Below are 6,032 nucleotides of genomic sequence, written 5' to 3'. Positions count from 1 at the left end.
TGGTGCTTTACAATAACACATTATTATTATTATTATTATTATTATTATTATTATTATTATTATTATTATTTTATTTATTTATTTATATAGCACCATCAGTGTACATGGTGCTGTACAGAGTAAAACAATAAAATAGCAAAACCCTGCCGCATAGGCTTACATTCTAATAGAATCATAATAAAACAATAAGAAGGGGAAGAGAATGCACCAAACAGGCACAGGGGAGAGTAAAACTAACAATATAAAAGTCAAATCAAAATCAAGTTTTAAAAGCTTTAGAAAAAAGGAAAGTTTTTAGCTGAGCTTTAAAAACTGCTATTGAACTTGTAGTTCGCAAATGTTCTGGAAGAGCGTTCCAGGCGTAAGGGGCAGCGGAAGAAAATGGACGAAGCCGAGCAAGGGAAGTAGAGACCCTTGGGCAGGTCAGAAACATGGCATCAGAGGAGCGAAGAACACGAGTGGGGCAATAGTGTGAGATGAGAGAGGAAAGATAGGAAGGAGCTAGACTGTGAAAAGCTTTGTAGGTCAACAGGAGAAGTTTATATTAGATTCTGAAGTGAATTGGAAGCCAGTGAAGAGATTTCAGAAGTGGAGTAACATGGTCAGAGCGGCGAACCAAGAAGATGATCTTAGCAGCAGAGTGGTGAGCGGAAACCAACAAACTGATGTGAGAAGAAGGAAGGCCAGTGAGAAGAAAGTTGCAGTAGTCAAACCAAGAAATAACCAATGCATGAACAAGAGTCTTGGCAGAAGAGACAGACAAAAAAAGACACACATAAAACAATTTCCATTAAAAACCTTCAACCCACATTAATTTTTTTTTTTTTAAAAAAAAACCATGTAATTCATAAGGGGAGATTTAGAGGGGAATGTTTTTACTCAGAGGTTGGGTATGTGGCATGGTGAGAGTGCTGTGGCCATTAATGAATGGATTAGAACATAGCTTAGCTGGAAGATAGGGAGTCTTGGACCATAATGTCTTATATATGATTTGTGTTTGCCTTCAGTCAAATGGTAATTCCCTTAATGGGCATACTTGGCCTTGCACAGTTTGGAATAGCACTTGTGCAACACCATGACACTTTTATGCAAAGTTATGCAGTTTGCACCTGTCCAGTCTGAGTGATGCGGCAGCCACTGGCACACCTAGGCGTGGCCACTGCATGACCACAAGATGTAGTGAGGGCCACCAATTTGGATGGCTTTAAAAGGGGGTTGGATACATTCCTGGAGGCGAAGGCTATCAATGGCTACTAGGCCTGATGGTTGTGTGCTATCTCCAGTATTCGAGGCAGTAAGCCTGTGTGCCCCAGTTGCTGGGGAACATGGGTGGGAGGGTGCTGTTGCACCATGTGCTGCCTCGTTGGTCCCTGGCCGACGGCTGACTGGCCACTGTGTGAACAAGGTGCTGGACTAGAGGGACCCTTGGTCTGAACCAGCATCAGGGCACTTCTTGAGTTCTTATGATCCTCTCTGTGCTGAGGATAGTTGAATCAATTGAATTTGGACACTGCGGAGGGGAGAGAATTTCGCTTGGTTCAAGTTTTAATAAGAACTCACGAAACCTTACAAATATATTCATAAACGGAATGGGAAGAACTTGAAGTTCTAAAATGTTGGATGTGAGAGAAAGTGAAACTGACAGTCTTGATTACTAATCGTCTGTCGTCTGTCTATGTACAGAAGTAAGAGTAAGAAGTAAGTAAGAAGAAAGAGTACCTCTGAGTAAGAGATGCTGGGACTGAACAAGAGGAGAAGACCATCAGCCACCCACATTCTCTGCTGTTCAGAGTCCCAGGACTAATCTACACTAAGCAGGATATTGCACTATGAAAGTGGCATGAAAGCAGCATATAAGAGGCAGGAGCCACACTACTGCTTTATAGCAGTATTGAAGTGCTCCAACAACTGTTGGGGCCCGTTGACACCATATACCGCTTTCATAGAGCTATATCCTGCTTGGTGTAGATTAGGCCCCTGAAGCCTGTGGTCAGCCACTGTTATAAATGGGATACCTAATGAAGCAGGCCTTCTCTGTGATCCAGCAGAGCTCTTCTTAAGAACTACTTAGAGAAATGTGGGAGCTTGAAAAAGTAGTGGGGGGAAATAAAGACCTCAGAATAGCTATTCCAAAAACACGGGGATTCATTTTGCCTGCTCCATTCCATGCTTATTTCCCCTCTCTACTGAATATAGTTCCTTCTGTAGTTTTGTTCCCTTTTTATGACCCTGCCTAGAAATAAAGAGGTGAGACATTGGGCAAACTATGGGCCCAACTTAATTAACCTAAGACAATGGACTCTGCAATAGTGGTAGCTGTACAGGGATTGTTAATATTAGGCTACTAGAGGTGAGGTTAACCTGGCCCTGAGTTTGGAGGCAGTGCAATGGATCCCCCTTTGCTACCCCTTTAGGTGTGGAGGGGAACCTTCCTGAGACACAGCCCCCTTGAGTCGCATGACCCACTTGGGCCCCAAATGAATTCCTTTTCCTGCCCCTGAGTCCCAAATCCCTGGCTGGCACATCATTGGATTCCCTTTTCATCTTCTTAGCACCTCCAGGAGCATACTGATGACTTGTGCTGATGTGCTTTTGCCACACTGCCCTGCCAAAGAAAAGCCATGCTTAGTTCTATTTGCCCCACCCACTGTGGAAGTTCACAAGCCCCATTACAGAAAAAAAGGAAAGGAACATCTTGTGCAAGCACTGAGTCATTACTGACTCTTGGAGGGACGCCAGCTTTTGCTGACGTTTTCTTGGCAGGCCTTATAGCGGGGTGGTTTGCCATTGCCTTCCCCGGCCATTATTATCTTTCCCCCAGCTAACTGGGTACTCATTTTACTGACCTCGGGAGGATGGAAGGCTGAGTCAACCGGAGCCGGCTGTCCGAGAACCAGCTTCCGCTGGGATTGAACTCAGGCTGTAGGGAGAGTTTCAGCTGCAGAAACTGCTGCTTTACTGCTCTGCCCCAAAATGCCACTGCTGGCCTCCAACAGATGGTTGCTGTCCCACAAGTACAGGTAGAGTAAGGAACGCCCAATCCCTGGGTGGGGCAGACAGTAAGTGCAAAGTGAGAAGAAGTGAAGCCTGGCTTAAAGAGCCAGCGTTACTCCACTCACTGACCTCAATGTTGCACTTCCCACAGACGAAGCCCAATCCACAATAAAGCCATTTATTGCTGCAATTCCAGACAACAGGTTTAAGCCTTTATAGCCCTAATAATGACCCGCAGATTAAGGTTTTCAACAGAAGAAGTAAACCAGGTTCAGTTCAGGTTCAGCAAAACAAAACCCCAGTCCAGTAACGAGTTGGCGGAATAAATCCCAATAAGTTCAGAAAGCCCAGTGCCACATAGGGAAGTTTTGCATGTTGTCCAAATGTCCCTAGCACAGGCTACTGCTAAAGGTTCTGGCTTAAATACGGGGGATTGACCACTAAGGATCAGAATCAGACATTTGGCCCTGACAAGGGACCCCCACCTCTTAGGTGATTGCTGTGCCTCACAGGATGCCTTTCTTCCACGCTGGTAAAGTAGGCACCCCTGAACCACCCTCTTCTAGAAGGACCTCCTCCTGTGGTCCTGTTCCCATGGAAGCCTCCCCTTGGAGAAGCAAAGGCCTCTATCAATGTCAGGTCTCCCAGCTGTGGAGATAGATAGGCAGTATCCACATCCTGCATTTTTATCCCTCCTGGCTGGCAAGCCAGTGGGAGGCCTCCTAGAATTGTGCTCTCAGGCTCCTGGCTTCCCATGGCTGGGTCTGATTGTGTAGCGTCCCCTTCTGAGTCAAAGTCAGACTCAAAGGCTATAGCTCCCTGCAAAGTGGAACAAGGTCTCGCATCTCACTCTACAGTGTCCAGCTTCCTCTGGCGGCAGCTGCAGAACCCGAACCCATGGCAGTGAGTATCACACATCTGATTCTCCATCCAGTCGGCTACGTTTTTGCATGAGTTGCATCGGACACTCTTTTCCCCAATCCATCAATGACAAACATTTTATCCAACTGCTGTTGTGCATCATAATACTGGATTATTGCCATATTTATATCACTTTAATTGACTACCAATGGCACCAAGTTGAAATCAATAAATGGATACATTTGCCATGTTGCGAAAACTCTGCCTGCCTGACAATGAGAGTTTCAGAAACTCCCCATATTAAAGGCAAACTGTCAGCTAGAGAAGTATGGATTTCATTAAACACATTCCGTCTGTGTTTGGGCAGATTGCTTATTGACAGAATTGGATTTTTTTTAAGGGTGTATGAGAAATTCGTTCCTGTTTGCAAATTCGCATTTGTGCGAATCCTATCCCTCAAAGTAAAACACACACAACTGGTCCACAATTCCGCATATCTTGGAAAAAGCTGGTCTAGTTCAGAATCCATAGGTCAGACTCATAGAAATCTGAACTCATTTGACTCCATTGCCAATTTCTCTAACATCCCTGCCATTAGCTTAAAAAAGGAAGGAAAACACACACACCATTCATTGAACATATTTTCCATGAAAAGATTTCTAAAGGAGCAATTGAGATATCAGAAGTGAATATGCATGTTTGAAACTGAGAGTACTTTGAGAGGGGTCATTTAATTTCTTGCCTTTGGGGAAAAAAAAACCCCACACCACCCCATCCTTTCCCCCTGTCTGTGAACATCTTTGTTCTGCAATAGAGAAAAGAGATAAATACAGGGAAGTTCAGACAGATACCTGGATGATGAGCAGCAAAATGTGTCTTCTGTAAGAAGATGATGATAAAACGGCAAAACCTGGAATGGGGGGGACCCAGAGATCAAAGTGGAAATTGAAAAGACCTCACACCATTTCAAGGAAATTATATAATTTGTTTTAACAGAATAAGTTCAAATAGATTCTCTCTCTTTTTTTTCAGCAGGGCTTTCAAACCTGCAGCTGTAATGCACATCAAAGGCACATGTGCTGCTTCTGTATATCAAAGTGCTGGGGCAGCTATTGAAACACAGGTCCCCAAAGTGCTGACTCTTCATGGACTACAGGGAAATGCCATGCATTTCTTACTCTGTGCGCTTCCCTTTTGAACTAGATCTGCAACCCTGCTAGACATAACAGGTACGTTTATTTATTTGGAGATGGTTCACCCTAATGATGGGCAAAACCTGCCAACTGATAACTCAGAAAGGATGGAGTTTTTCCAAAGCATTGTTGGAGCACTCTCAGAGAAAGGTTAAACTTTCCCCATGAACTCTCCAAAGTTTGGAAAGATCCAAACCAAGAGAGCTCACCTGCCATTGCCAGCCCTTCCTCACAACTCATTCACCTAGTTGAATAAAAACCAACCAACAAGCAAACCCTAGAGTTCCCATAGGCATGGACATTGTGAGCGTTCTCCAGCAACTTTATGGCAGACAAAAATAATGAGAAGGAAGGAAGAGCCTTCAGATTTTGCCAGTTTTCTTGTCCTTCCCCCACCCCAACTACTTGGTAAGTTTGGGAAAGTGAAGAAGGGAAGAAAATGGCTGCTGAGAGAGCTAGCAATGATGAAAGGCTGGCAATGACCCATTATGTGCCAAACTAAGATTCAAAAAGGGGGTTGACTCATCTTATAATGGCTTTGGATTTCCAAATAGGGAAAGTTCATTTCTGAATTCCCTCATTGCTGAAATTCACTATGATCACTTAGGACCTTGCTAGACCTACCTTTAAATCCTGGCGTGTGGCGGGGCCAGCCTGTGCTAGAAGTAGTATGGGCTGTCGCTCCTGTTGACACGTGACACGCGACGGGGTAAAGGAAAGCCCCATCACGTCAGCCATTTTTTTTTAGCTTAAAGGGGCCATGTGCGCAGGAGCGCACCAATGAGAAGGTAGGGTGGTGTATTTTTTAAAAAAGGGTTCCCTGCTCCCACCGCCCCCAATTCCCCCCACCATGTCCAATGCACCCCTGCCCGCCCTGTCTGATGCCCCGCCCATTGGCCGCCTGCCCTGTCCGATCCCCCCCAGCACCCCTGGGCTGTGATTTCCCCCCCCCCCAATGTCCTCTGGCTTCGCTCTTCCCCCCAT

This window comes from Elgaria multicarinata, chromosome 1 (assembly GCF_023053635.1).
Source record: "Elgaria multicarinata webbii isolate HBS135686 ecotype San Diego chromosome 1, rElgMul1.1.pri, whole genome shotgun sequence".
NCBI classification, from domain to species: Eukaryota; Metazoa; Chordata; class Lepidosauria; order Squamata; family Anguidae; genus Elgaria; species Elgaria multicarinata.
The sequence above is the reverse complement of the archived record's forward strand: the minus strand, read 5'-3'. Positions refer to the sequence as shown.